We start from the raw sequence: 13,815 nt of genomic DNA, 5'->3' as shown, positions 1-13,815 counted from the left end.
CTACAGGAAGGGGAAGTGGCTGTCCAGGTAATTCCAAAGGGCTATATTTGATCCCTGGACTTTAGGCTGCCCAGCCCTACCTTACAGTAAATCTATTAAGGTTTAATTGAAGGCAGGCTCATATGCAGGGATGGGGGAAGGCAGTCCTTCAAGTATCCTGGGCACAAATAGTATTGGACTGTAAAGTTCAAACCCAGCTCTTTTCATTAGGCCTGGAAATCAACTGGCAGCCAGGATGCCATGTTCAAGAGACCATTTTCCGTTGCAAATTCAGTCTTGGACGGCCTTCTCAATGCAATATCTGATCTGAAGTGCAAAATAATCAAGACCAAAGTCAGTGTGCATAATCAAGATCTCAGTCTCATTTCAGGACTGAACTTCAGCCTGATCCCAGCAGCACACAGCAGTGCAACCTCCCCACTGAGCTAATGCAGTGAAACGTGGTTCATAGTATTCTATTTATGGTGTTGGAAGTTCATCCATCAGATCAGTCCCTACGCTTGTTTCAAACACAAAAACATGCTGAGGCCTCCTGAACACTGTTCTTTACTGAGGGTACAGTCCTGTGCAAGCTTGGACAGAAAAAGACTTAGAATTCCCAGCATGCCCCAGTCACTATGCTGACTGGGCATGTTGAGAGTGTGAGCCTTTTCCTCTGTTTATATGTGCACAGGATCATGTCTTAGTACTTTAAGGGATTTTCAAATGCCAAAGATTGGAGCCTAAAACTTTGGTAGGGATGTTGTAGCATAGATGATCTATGAGAAAAGTACTTCAAAGTAATGGGTTATCACTTACCTGGGCAGGTACACGAAGCACCTACAGCACGTCCATCTTGTCTGGATTACCTTATCCAGGTACTGGATCAAAATATAATTGTGTCATCTGGATTTGATGAAAAGGAGAGAGAGAGAGCAAGATGTCATCAGAATGCTGATAACAGCTCAGCCCACATCTCCAGATAACCTCTCCTAATGGTTTAAACTAGATGTCGAATAGCATAGGTGCTAGAAAGATCCACGTGGAAACACACCAAAGTGAGAGCAGTCCAGCAACACTTTTTGGAAGTGGTTATCCAAGGAGCAACAGAACGACTGCAATGCCATGCCTGCAACTCCCAACCCAAACAGTCTATGTGGAAGGATGTGATGCTGGATGGCTGGAAGCCACTGAGAGGTCCAAGAAATCAACGAGGTTGCACTCTCCCTGTCCTCCTTTCACCTACAGTTACCCCACAAGGCATTCCTAAAACTGGGCTGCAGCTGAGCTGAAATGGATCCAGAAAATCTGTTTTCATTCGAGAGTGTCAATAGCAATTGCCCATTCAAGCACCTTTCTGAGGAATGATGCTGCCATCCTGCTCATGTTGCCCAGAGACTGCTGTTAAGATGGAGCCTACCTGTCTCTTAATAGAGGTAATAAATGTAAGCATCGTGATCACTAGCCATTCTTATACTCCATTAATTTGTAATCTCCCCTTTTCAATTTATATATTCACATTGCTAGTTGTATTCATAGTTGTAGATGCAGCTATAGGTGTTCTGAGATGATTTAGCCTTTCCCTTAAATGTATCATCAAGACTACCATTTTGATAACATTACAAATTCTGCAATACCTGCTTCCATTAAATACTGAAATATACCAGCAAATGTTGATCATGCATTTTCTTAGGCAATTCACTCCAGTGGAACTTGTTCAGGAGAAGATGAAATCCAACAAATGGGATGTTTTTATAGCATCCATATGTTTTAATTTTCTCTGAATGTGACAAATAATTGAGCCGCCTGGTTTCTGAAGCTGGTATAGATAGCAAAACATACCCAAAGTAGAGTCTGTGGAGTCCTACTAGCTATTTATTTTTTATGCCTATGGATTAAAGTCATTGTCGCACAGGAAAAAAAGAGAGCGATTTCCTATTCTGGTGTCTCTGGAGGATTGTCATGTCTGTGCCACTGGATTAATTATCGTTATCCTTTGGGGGCAGCAGCAGAGAAACTCGCCATGACATTTTGCTCACACTGCATAACACCATGTCAACACGGGCTCTTGCGATTCAAACAGAACACTCTGCAGGGATTAAGAACATTTAAAAAGTATGAAGGATGGCTCTGCTGTCACAATAGCTGATGGTTTTCAGAAGATAACTGAATGTGTTTTATAATTAGATCCATGAATACGGAAAGAGAGTATAAATTAGGAATCACACATTCAAAGCTATGGCAAAGTACCACTTTGCTAATGGCTATTCACGGTTGCACAGTCTTAAACAAAGATTATCGTGCTTTACTCACCACTGGTGAGCTTCAAGGTGAAGCAGGGACTAGAACCTGGATCTCCTGGATCCCAGTCCAACAATCTGACCACTGCACCAGCAGTGGACCTCTCAGATCCTCAGTCCAGCACTCTTTCTGCCATGCTGCCCTGGGTCTATCCATCATAAAAGACGCAATGAAACAGAATGTTCTTTACCATCTACCAAAAAAACAGAAAAGAAATCCAGACACACCAGCATCAATTTGGTTGCTTGGCAGAAGGGGGCAGCCGTTCCACACAACAAAATCCTTCATCAGCCACCCCATCTCCACATTCTTGCCCCCATCTACATTTTTTTTGCCCTATTCATAACTGATCTATTAACAGAGATACAGGCTGTGTCAGATTGTAACCTGTCCTGAGGTCCTACCTTCAACATCAGGTATATAGAAACTGAGAAGCAGAGCGAGTCATAAGGGGTCTCTCGGGCCATTGAGTCTGACTCCCAGCTCCAGCTGGCTCTGCCCATGACATGCCTACCATGTACATATCTAGCCTATCCTTGAACACCCACATCGATGGGGCCTCAACCACCTCCTGTGGAAGCCCATTCCATACCCTCAGGGTCCTAACTGTCAGGAAGTACTTCCTGGCATCCAAATGGAACCTTGGTTCCTTGAACTTGGTTCCATTGGAGTGTGTTCTGCCCTCCTCTGCAGGGGAGAACAAGTCTCTATCCATCTCCGTGTGACACCCCCTCACATACCTATATGTGGCCAACAGATCCCCTCAGAGTCTCCTCTTCTCCAGGCTGAAAAGACCCAGTTCCCTCAGTCTCGCCTCATACTGCTTTCCCTGCAATCCGGCTACCATCCTTTGGCCCTACACTGCACTAACCTGGCTATAATGTAATGTGGAGCCCAGAACTGAACACAGTAACATATAGGAATAGTCATCAAGGCTGTAATGCTAAGCGTATCTAGAGAGAAAAAACCCTGTAACCACCAGCATGCCCCAATCATTCATGCTGCCTGGAGCATGCTGGAAATGTAAGCCCTTTTTTCTGGCTAAACTTTGATAGGCCTGTGCCTTAATGCAGTTGATCCACACTTACCTGGGAGTAAGCCTCACTGAAGGTAATGGCACTCACATCTGGTAGACGTGTATAGAGTCCAGTGATTTATGTACATTGTATACCCAGAACAAGAGTGTCCTGGTGTATCTCTCTAGGAAGCCATTTGTTGCTGTCTAGGTAAAGCGCTGGGGACAGGGAAGGAAGAAAGCTGTGATGCGGATAGGAAGTGGCACAAGTCCTCAGTTCTTCCCCTCCCTACCGTGCCTCTTTTTTCCTCCTTTAAGACCCAGTTATCACCCAGGAATGGGCAGCAGAGTGTGGGGTAGAATGGCAGCTGGGACTCTGAGCAACCCCATGGCCTCCCATGGCATGGGTACCCTCAGCCACTCAAGGGCACTTGTGTATTTCTTTTAAGATGAACTGGTGGGCACCTCGTTTCCTTTTTTTATGCATGAAAAATGGTATTTGCATGAAAAAAAGCTGGTTTCTGCAGAGTGGGCTCCTCAGATGTTGAACTCTGGGAATGGCCCAATAACCGGGACTGGTTTGTCCTTCCTTTATTTGGCAAGGAAGTGGGCAGTTAAGTGCAGAGCAGACTTTGGTGTGTAAACAGGAGGTTGTTTTGGAACTTGAGTCTGTTTTTCCTCTGTTATTGTTGTGTTGCAATTGTGTTTAATCAAATTGCTTTTGTCAAGTTTTATTAGTGTTTCTAAGCCACACTGAGCACCATTTTTGATAGAAATGCAAAGTACAAATCAAACAAATGAGTGAATGAATTGTGTAACATCTTGCTTAAGCCTAAATCTAGCTTCTCTGTTTAAGGCTGACTATAACAGGCCAGTCAAGGCCAGTTTCACCTACATTAAAGACTGACTTGAGAATTCTCTGTGCCTCCTGTATAAGCAAGTTTTCCTTTTGGGACTAACACTTAGCTGGTAGCATTGGCTTTTTTTTTTCTTTTTCTTTTTCTTTTTTTTTGTAAACTGATCTTAGTACTCATTCTACATTTGGCTTTTCAGTGTTTCCAAATGAATCAAAGATACAGGATGAAATGAGTTTAGTTGGCAACTTTGTCACTGTTTGTAGTGAAATATGTGGTGTATTAAAATAAAGTTTCGAGTTGCTAAGTAAATATTCAGTTCAGGTCATTTTACTGCTATATTAATCACAAATATCTTGAGGCTGTGGCTATCTTAAAGAAAACTAAAACTTTATTGAAACCCCTGTCAAACATTCCTTCCTCACACCCTTTCTTAAATTTGAGTGAACAGAAATGCAGTGTCCTTGTGTGCTGGCATTTTTTCCTTTTTTGGCTTGTATCCATAATTGCCTTCTGTTCCCTGTGGAAGAAAACTGAACGGGAAAGGCTGCTGATTCCTGTAAGACAGCTTCCTGAGGCTAACTTAACAGTCTCTTCAAAACCAGAGTAAGTCATCTTACTCCAATGGCAGACTGCCCTGAGAAACTACCTGCAAATCTAGATCTGCAAAGCCATGAAGGTCCAACACATCACACCTTCATAAGTGTGTGAAGGTGGCCATGTTTTCTTCCTCCAGAAGGCAGTTCTCTGTTAGAATGGCTGCATGGGACTGTGGTCTATTTTGAAGACATTCTCTGTCTGAAGAGCTGGTTTAAATGGTGGGAGGGGGGAGAGAGCCTAGGAAGTGTTCATCAATAGTTGGAGCAAGGGCAACAAACTCGTAGGTCACCCCATCAGTTTTCTTCACTATGGTACAATCGACTGTATTTCCATCTAGATGGTGCTTGGTGATTCTAAAGGTGCACCCATAATACAATAAATTAGCATATGTTAAAAACTCTCTCCCACAGTGATGAGTTCCCCAACTGCTCCATGAAATTCCACAGGCTGGCCAATTCTCATCGGCTAGGGTCAGCAAGACTGATGCTGATTTGGGGAGGAACATCACACAGGCACTAAAGTAAAGTTAGATTTAGAAGAACATTGGTCTTGGACTGATGTACCCAGGAGAAGACAGCTTGCACATTCCCACAAAAGATGAAGGCATTACATATTGCTAGCAAGATGCTGCAGGAGCAGTTCAGTTCAAGTGGGGTCTTTGCCAAGAAGCTGAGAAAGAACCTCAAGCTCCTTCCTTCCTTCCTTCCTTCCTTCCTTCCTTCCTTCCTTCCTTCCTTCCTCTTCCAATCATTCTTAGACAGTTCTTCTTCCTCTGTCATTGGGCTGAAATCCTTATGGGATCTTCTGAATGGTCCTCTACTTGGAGAGAGATATAGGCATGTCAGGTGAAGAAGGAGCAAGATCTGCTTGGAATTACTTGCCTGGCTAGCTAGGATAGGCCTGGTGGAAGGGTGGCTGCTTTTGGAAAATGGAGGGATGCATCAAGACAAGGCAAAGGCGAGCCATGGCGCAGCCATGCTAGAGAATGGTCTAGGCTGCTGTCTATCTCAGATGGCTCTGACAGGCAGCAACAGCTATTTTCACAGACAGAGTCTGAGAAAGAAATAAAGTAGTCTAGACCAAGGCCCATTCCTACTTGACTATGCAAATATTATGCAAAATGCAGTTTTCTTTAAGAGTTGATGTGTTTCCTCCTTTTGGTTAGAAAGTGGCAGCTTCCCACAAAGTGATCCTAACCATCATCATCTCAGTTAATAAATACCCAGAGGTCATTGCCATAGCCCAGACTGGGTGAAGTGCCCATAGAATCCAAACAAAACTTACTGAATTTTTAAAAAGGCTATAAAAGGTTCTTGCACTTAGTCTGTTACAGGCCACAAAGCTATGACAAGCAACCTTACCAGCACCGAGAAAGATCTGTTAAATAATGACTGGGATGCACAAATGTACCTGTGAAGTTTGCACATCCGGAGTCTAGCAGCAAACCTTTTATGATATGTGAATCATGCTCCTTTTCCTATACTGAAAGCAGGAAAGAAAGATCACACTTCCTCACAGTGCAAGGCTATTCCTCTTCATTAAAAAGTATGAGAGCAAGCCTACGGGCCGGATGGCTCAAAGAAGCAAGTCTCCAGTGCTGCTGCCCACTGTCCATTCTGAGCCCTTCTAGGCTCTTCCCATGGGAATGAGCAGATTTTGTAAATCCCACTCCACCTGTATTTCAGAGGTTCCCAGGTGCCTTTCATCCCACTGTTTGCTCATTGGTGGAATCAGGTTTTTTCAAGGGAAGCACAAGATCTTGTTGCACAGGTCTGCAGAACATACATGACCTTAAAAAAGCCAGTCCACTTTTCCTAGGAATCCAAATTAATTTGAATCTATTGGAGATTGCACTGACATTCATGCTTTCCAGTCAGGTGGAAGGCTAGCAGAGGTTACTTCTTCCTCTCCATCCTCTGAATTAGCTTTTTCCCTGAAATGGGCCTCTGACCCCTTCTGAAAAGGGCCTCTGAGGGGGACAGGAACAGAGAGGCCTTCAAATACGATGGATCCATGGCCACGTCATTCTCCATCTACTACCCTCCTCAACGCTTCCACTTCCTCCCTTTCTGAGGGAGAAGTTCCAACTTCTGGTGAAGGAGTTTTCTACAGTGGCGGGGGTAGGGGGAGAACTCATAGTCCGATTTCCTCCTCTGAAGTCTCCAGCTTCAGAAAAGGAGTCCTGCTGCATCCCATGGCTCTTCAGATACTGTCTCAGGGCCATAGGAATGCTCTTAATTTGACTTCTGATATTTATTGTCTTTGCTGTCAATTATTACTACCAGACTGTAATATTATGTTACTGAATTGGCTCAGTGTATTACTATCTGAGGTTGTTGCACTGTTAATTCAGTGCTAAGAAGACCTGCCAGTTTAGGAACAGAGTTATTGCCACTTGGTTCTAACTCCATAAAGGCAGGAGATGAGAAGCTATGGCTGATTCCTTACAGATCTGCCCCATGATCAGTAACATGCTGTACAATGCCTGACATGGAACTTGTGCCCAACTTACCCTCCACACACCCACGTTTTCCTTCCAGGACCCAATCTAGATGGAGAGGATAGAGTGCCTGGGACCATAAGACCAGTCGGTCAGGTCTTATGATACATCTGGACCTGATTGTCACCTCTAACGGGATCTTCCTCTGGGCTCACCCATGGTTGTGTGCTGCTTATACTGGTAGCTGGCCGGATGGGTTAGCAGTGGGAGAGGGAGGGCAGTGCTGAGAGTGCAAGTGGAGCTTGTAACCGTGTCTGTTAGCAGCATTGGATGGATGATGCCAGCAATGAAAAATGTCCAAGTCTTGAAAATAATGCACCCATTTCATATACTTCAAGAGGCACCAAGAGACATATTGACAGAATTTTGAGCACAAGTTCCTTGATGCGGTATATTTCCGTTCATGCATAGGCCTCTTCTCATCTCAAAGGCTCTCGCAGGACTTTGGGTGCTTTCAGACGGAGGGTTCCTCACACTGCTAACAATAAGGCACAGTGCAGCCATCTCTGCTTCTTAATGGATTAGTGGCAGTAACACAGAAGTGTGGCGGAAAGACATGGCAGGGCTACCAGTTGAAGACACTGAGTTATTCTACATGAGGCATTTATCTACTCATCAACCCCTTTCCATGGTTGTTTGCGAGTTCTTTGGGTTGCATTGTGATCCTCCAGGTCAGCTTCATTTATTTATTTCAGTGTTAGATTTATATGCCGCCCTCTAGTACAAAGGGATTCTCTAGGCGGCTTACAATAAGCCACTTCTCTGTGGCCAATACTGCTGCCCCAGACAAGCCCCACCCAGTCAGGGAGATACTGATGGAGGAGGGGGCACATCAGACAGGAGCTGCCCATGTCTGGGTCTGCCCCAATCCCTAATAAAGGAGGTATTTGCTTTTAAGGGGACAAGGAGAGAGTCGCTGAGGTTGGCAAAGTCACCATTCACTTGAATTGCATTTCCTAGTGGTTGATTTCCCCAGACGCTTTTCTCTCTGAGAATCTACCTGCCAATATCAGAGCCTGCCTGACAGGAAAGTGAAGTGGTTGGGCAGACTGCAAGAAGGTAAGTCACCAGAGGAGAAGGTTGTGTGTCCTTGCTTGGGTATTGATTTCGTCCCCTTCATAAGCGTTTGGGGCAGATCTGTATTTAAGAGGAAGATCAAGCAGGCTGTTATCACTGACCAAGCCAAACAAACCATTGCTGATATAGAAGAAAGAACAGAAAAAAGAATAGTGCCCCTCAATTTCAAAACAAAACAACACACACTCAGACGCACACATATACACCCCCAAATGGAATGAGAGCTTTCTATCTCTGCATTAATTCCTGAGCAGTTGTCTAGAGCATTTGGGTAATTGAGCAAACACTGCCCTTGACAGCAGTTTCCCTTCATCAAGAATCAGAAACAAGGTAATTAATTAGAAGCCAGAGGGGGGTTGTTAATGACTGGTAATGAACCAGTATTGAAGAAATTACTGCTATGGGACTAATGCTATTAAAGATCATCAGCAAGAGGGAGTTAATGGATAGTTTAAAATGAAGTGTTCCTTGTGGATTATGTTGAGGAGGGAAAACTCAAATTGCTTTAATTGGTGCAGCTGGAAAGCAGAAGATGTTATTGCTATTACTCTTGATAATGTCCTGAAATTATCCATATGAGAGATTTCTAGAGCTGGCTTATATGACATGCAGTAGGAGAATAATGAGAAATCTTGGTGTAGTTTCATTCCAGCTCAAGGATCCCAAAACATTTTGGGTCACATTTGGAATCTGGAGGGAATATTGTGGGTACCCCCCCAACATGACTGAATGGCAGACCATGACAACGATTGTGGGTGCTCTCACAAAAAGAGCACAACTTGACCATTCATAAAATGATGGCCCTGGTGAGCAGGCCGTGGGTGAAGCATTTGTTTCCTTGAAGGTGAACTGGAAAGGAAAACAAAAGCAATCTCCCCAGGAACCCGACCCACAGGGCAGAGATGAGGTCTGAGCACCTAAATACAAACCCACACTTTTGAATCCAAATCAAGATCACTCTAGAGGACAGCATTTTGCTCTGGGGAATGCCAATCTTCCAGTTTTTTGTTGTTGTTTTTAAGAGTCACGCACATAAAGATGAATGATCTCACAGTTATCCAACTGTTCCATTAAAACAGGCCCTCCTTTTATTGACTAGGAGAGTTTGAGGGGAATGGATGCTTATTTAATGGATGTGGTCTTGCTCCCAATTCACCCATTTCAGTGGTGTTTCCCCTTCTATTGGGTGATGATGACAATCATCTCTGTGCAGAAGCAGGAAAAAGGAGTGATTAGTTATGCAGTATGATTAAAGAGAGTCAAGGAAAGGTGGTCCCCAGTTCAAAACAAAGCAATAATATAATGTATAATAAACCAAACTGATTAAAAGTTAACAAATAATACCATTAGCATAATATGCCATTAAAAGTGTGATGCAATAGGCACCATGGGATTGCTCTGTCCAGCAGCAAATGAAGCAGCAAAGAAAGCTTCCATATGAATATTTTTAAATACAGCAGGCTCCCAATGTATTTCCTTTTAATTTCTTTTTCGCTACTAACTATTCCAATGCAGAAGTAAAATGAATGAGGAGCTTGCCCAGGCTTAGGGTGCATCCCAGTGCCCTCCATCCCAACTGCATGCAAGCCCCTCTTTATAGGGTTGGAGCTGCAGCAGCCATGACTGCACCTCCTGCACCATGTTTCATCTGGGCATCCTGGTTCATCCGGAGGACCTCCTCCCCTCCCCATGCCCCCCAGCACACCCCGTTTCCTGTTCTCGGAGGCTGATTTGCTCTTCAGCAGAAGCTCTGAGCTGGGCCTACAAATGCTCCTATCCCATCCCATCCCTGACAGTGTTGGGAAGACGTAGTATTGCACCTTTAGTTCCCTTAGTGGCATCCACTCCATTTGGGCTGTGGAGGAGAGTGCCTTTTATGCCCCAGCAAGAAGGGAACACCTCAGAATGAACTTCTGGTTCATTCATAACACTCACCCACCCTTTTTTGGTGTAAGACACACGTGTGGCTTTTCTGTGAGATTTCACTGGTTATGAAGACCTAGAAGAAATATTCTTCAGCACCTCTAGCTGTCATTGCTATTTCCAAGCCTCTCTCTCGCACAACATCAACACCCAAACACATGGGAGAAACAGCAAGCTCCCTCAGTACAGGAGGATGCAATTCACCAGGGTTCAGAGGGTCAGAGTAGCTCACGAACCCAAATCTTAACAAACTGAAATAATCCCAACAGAAGCCAGAGACAGGTTTTATAGTTCAGCAGTTTAATCCATGTCGGGGTCCCAAGGCATGGGCTGCAAGACATGCAATCGTTCAAGAGTAGTTCGAGCAAAGGGGTGTCCAGGATAAGCAGCACTGTGCCCACAGTGAGTCAGCTTGTACGTGTGGTGGGCTGACAAGAGTTCACCAGCCCTGTGGTGAAACAGCCCAGAGAATACAGCTGGCCTGTTGGTTTTCCCTCTGGCCTTTCCAGCAACCAGCTGAGAGACTGAGACTGAGAGACAGTCTTGGGCATGCCTCTTGTTCAGCTGAGTCTGCCTCAGGCTCAGGAGCCTGGACTATCTTCTCTTTCACCATCTACTGTGAAACCAGGCAGAGACAGATGCTTGACCCACTGTAGTCCCAAACTCAAAGGGCCTGCACCAGGTTCTTCTGTCTCAGACCCATCCTTGGAGACTGCAGCATTAGAAAAAGGTACAACATTCCCCCAAATCCCCCATGTAACTCATTTCCGGTAGCCTTTACCTTCTTGTCCAAGCAGGCAGCTTGTTTTCACCAGTGTGCGCACATCTCCAACTTCATCCTCTCCCTCTGTCATTCTGTACTAGGGAAATAAGTTGGAATTTTCATGCAAGCATATACTTATACAGACATAACCAGCCAAGGAAGTCAAAATCTGCATTTCTTGCATCTTTCTGGCAATAATTGTTGTGAACCAGGATGCAGTGAAACTCCTATTAAATTAAAAACTAAAGTGACATTTCAATGCTCACCAGGAAGTAAGCCCCACACAAGGACTTACTTCCAGGTAAATATTCATGCGCTCAGTTTCCATGGCTCTGGTTTATGTTAAGCACAGGTGAAAGTGAGGTCTTATGCTTTAAGCTGCCAGGAACAAACACAGCGTATTTGTGTTTAAAGTCCCATGTATATCTTTGCTGCTATAAAAGTAATAGACATAAGAGGATCTAGACAGCTATTGGAAGATGAGTGGAATTGGGTAGGTACAGCTATGAAAGTGAATTTAAAAAACTGATTTTGGCTTAATGGTGACAGTGCAGTACACACCGTATAGAAAATGGGCTTAGCATTGGAAATCAGCTTTTACCAGGATTGTCTAGACAATTGGCATCCAGTTCAAGCAAAGCACACTTTAAAACCCCAGTCGAAACAACAAATCATGGATTAGCCTTATTTGAAATCTTAACTTTGAATTGAACTTAAAAAGCTCAAAGAAAACACCCTTTTCAGCTATAAAATAAAAATGAATGCAGCTTAACATTCTATACTTAGAATATTTTTTAATAAAGAGGTCTCAGACTATAGGAATATGTAATGAAGTTGTTTTATTGCACCGGTGACTAGTCTGCAGCCAGAATCTTGGCCTTAGGTGTGGCACATGTGATGATCAGCTATTTGCATTTCAGTCTCTGCATTAACGTTGTTTGATTCTGTTCTGTGTGCAAGGGAAGACTATGCTAACACCTCTTTTAAACATAGCCACATGATTATTAAAAACAGTGGCTCTACATTTAGCTCTTTCCTGCAGTTAGTGGGATAATGACATATGCTTTAATCATCTTTATTTCCCAGGGGACATCCCAGTTTTCTGACTGCTGCCTGACTGTAGCCAATCTCATGCCTGCTTTGGAGGGGACTTTTAAAAATCTTGTCAGTGTGCACACAAGAACAGTGGCTTCTTTTCCATCTTATAATGATTTCTCCAGACAGATGTCACTGAACAGGTTTTAGTAGACCTAGGCTAGATTTTCCCCCAGCCCTTTTCTATGTGTGAAGGATTTTTTAAGTTAATTATTCCAAGCTCCTCTTCCTCACTCCCACACTCCACATACAACTGTGGTATGAAGTGTTCCCATCCAGGAACAGGTTTACCCCAAAATCAGTGTTTCATGTAAACTAGGCCATGGATCTTAGTGCTGAAGGAGGCCATGCCATGATAGCAGCTTGATCCACGAACTGGTCCACATGATGAATCAAGACAGATTTGGTCCTCATAAAACAGGACTGAGAATCATCTAGTTACCATACAATGTCAGGGCAGGATTTTTAAGAATGCAGCCAGAGTCAGGGTAGACACTCAGGAGATGTAGCATCAAACTCTAGAAAAAGGGTTAGTAAGGAGACACATGAGAGAGGTGTGCACGATTTTGCATGGGGTGGAGAAAGTAGATAAGGAAACATTTTTCTTCCTCTTCCACAATACCAGAATCCAGGGTCATCCCATGAAGGTGATTAAATGGGATGATCCAGGGTCGTTCCATGAAGGTGGGAGTCTAAAGAGAGATAAAAAGAAATACTTCTTCATACAGCACATAGTCCAAACTGAAGAATGCAATTCCATGAGATCAAGCAATGGTCACTAATTTGGATGACTTCAAAGGGGAATTGGACAAATTCATGGAGGAGAGCCTATCAGTGACCACTAGTCCTGGTGCCTGTTTGTTACTTCAAGTAGCACAGGCAATATGCCCATATGCAGCATTTCCTGGGGAACATGTGTAGAAGGTTGCCCCTAACAATGGAAGAGCTGTTCGCAGTGCCTGCCCACTTGATTTTACTCAACAATCTATTGCCAGTCTATTCAAAGGTGGCAATGGACAAACCAGCTCATAATTTCTCACTATGAGTTGGACAGAGTTTGGCTGATAACGATGGTTTAAGGGGGCAAGGACTAAAGGAGCAATTTTGTCTTGCTGGGCTGGATCTGACTAACCTGAGAAGATGTTAATAGGGCATTAAACCTTCATATTCATTCAAGCAAGCAGTCTTTTCACACAGTGGCCAACCAGCCTGTACATATGTGAATGGACAGCAAACTACCCTTACTAAAGCAAACTACCTAAAGCAAACTACCCTTACTAAATGTCACACTACAAATGCTACAATAGACTTGTGCCTGTCTCTAAAAATCTCATCCTTTGCAACATCAGTGCCACACACCCAGCGTCCCGATGCCTCAACCTTCTGTGCTTTTCCTCCTCAAGCATCACCAGCTTCCACCAACAGGAAGTGGGAAAGTGAGAGGTGGGAATAGCAGCTACATGTACAGCTGCCTTTTCAGCAGCTGTCATATGTTTGCCATCATTTTTAGTGTAGGCCAAAGATTTCCCTGGAATTTGTATCACTCAGGAAATGGGGGGGCCAAACCACATACAACCTCACCATTCTGTCAGGAAAGCACACCCATCTCGACATTTTTCACAGATACGAAGTGAAACAATCAATTCCATCATTGTCTTGACAGATTTTTCCTGCTGAACTTCAGTGACATTTATTATAATTAATCTCA

Source organism: Varanus komodoensis, unplaced genomic scaffold, assembly GCF_004798865.1.
Source record: "Varanus komodoensis strain SLA01 unplaced genomic scaffold, ASM479886v1 scaffold3, whole genome shotgun sequence".
Lineage (NCBI taxonomy): Eukaryota > Metazoa > Chordata > Lepidosauria > Squamata > Varanidae > Varanus > Varanus komodoensis.
Note: the sequence above shows the minus strand (reverse complement) of the source record.